Source organism: Bidens hawaiensis, unplaced genomic scaffold (assembly GCF_021521415.1).
Source record: "Bidens hawaiensis isolate Kalapana, Puna unplaced genomic scaffold, B.hawaiensis_p1.1 tig00007641_1, whole genome shotgun sequence".
NCBI classification, from domain to species: Eukaryota; Viridiplantae; Streptophyta; class Magnoliopsida; order Asterales; family Asteraceae; genus Bidens; species Bidens hawaiensis.
In genome coordinates, this window is record NW_027491532.1 from 445,553 (window position 1) to 447,300 (window position 1,748).

The following is a 1,748-nucleotide window of genomic DNA, read 5'->3' on the forward strand; positions in this document are numbered from 1 at the left end:
TATTAAATACGCAAACAAAAACATGTGATAGTAATCAATCAAATCATAACAAAAAATATATCAACCATAAACACAACAAGAGACATGCTAGTGTGCCAATGAATCGTTGCCAAGCGAATCGGGCATTGATTACAATGACTAAAATTGTCGTTTTACCTTCGCCAAGCGAATCGGGCTCCGGTTACTAAGATGGTAGTATGATCATACTAATGAGAACCCTATACAAGGGAATATGTTGGACCTCTCCAAATGTGATTAAAGTAAACAATTAAACAAGTAGCAATTAGCACATAACATTTAATTGATATACACACAATGATTATGTTTGCAATTGTTTGAGATATATATATGATTGAAAATATGAGTAAGTATGTATATGTCCCCAAAACATTTGAAAACAGTATATAAAAAGGGGAATGATCAAAGTCACCTTAGATTAATGACAAGTGATTAATAAATGCGATTAAACGAGCTAACAAATAAGCGAGTCTGGCTACACGTCAATTGCAATAAACAATCGAAATATAATTTTGTGAGATATGATAATAAAATTAAAAACGAACTCGTGGCCACTGGAATCAATCCAAACGGATCTTTAGAATTTAAGTAATGTTTGTTTTAAGATTTAAGCGAGCTGGTACTGACCAAAATCCTAACAGCGAGTCAGAAGTTGGGTTTTGGGCAGTAGTCTTAAAATTATGTTACGAGAATAAAAGTCTTCTGGACTGAACGTTGAATCCGACCAGAAGTATGAGAAAACGTTAAGTCAAACTAGTTGACTATTTTGCCCTTTAACAAGTTTTAAACTAACTGACCAGTCAACACCCTTCAAACACCGAAATTGATTTAAGGTTATTGACTAGGGAATATATATGAATGATTCCTATGTTTACAACTTACCCGGAAAGTGAAAGAATTAATCAAGAGATGAAGTCAAAGGTCGGTGCATAAACAAAGTCAACCGATTATGCGTGTATCTTTAACAATAATGAAAAAACCGAAGAAGTTTGGTGATGAATAAAAGGGATGACAACTAGGAATAGTGTATTAGGGTTTAAGGATGATTTATGGCAGAGAATATATGATATATTTATATAGTATACACTAAATCGAACTAAATATGGTAACTTAGTCGTTTAAGGAACCGAATGGGCCTTTAATGATCAAATCAATATTATAACCAGTAAATTTCATTCTTGATCAAGGGTTAATGAGTATGGACATGTATCTAAGCTATATTAGTTTTCTTGGGTCTTAAAACACTCGATTATGTCCTAAAATAAACGATTTCGGGCCAAAAACGAACTAGGAAACAATATAAACCAAAAATGATCTGTGCAGGTAGTCCACCGCGGCGCGCGGTGGCCAAAGAGCCCTCCGGCCGCGCAGCTCTCCGGGATACAAACGGGAACTTTTGGGTTTTGACAATTCTAGTCCTTGTACTTTATAAAACTCCTAATTATTGATTATCTTTAAAGTAAAATCAAGAAATGACAAATTTAAGGAACTTAAGGGATACAAAATGAAATTATATTAAAGAATACTCACAAATGTTTTGATTTGATTAGTATTAAAGACCCGAAAATGTTCCCAGATGGGGTTTTATGTAAACGAATACGGGTTTGCAAAATCCGAGATGTTACAACCAAACCCATGTAGCTCTTAAACGGGTTATAGCATCTCATTAAATAAAAATTAATCTCATCAAATATTTGATATGAAAATCCTATAAAATAGGGATATACTAA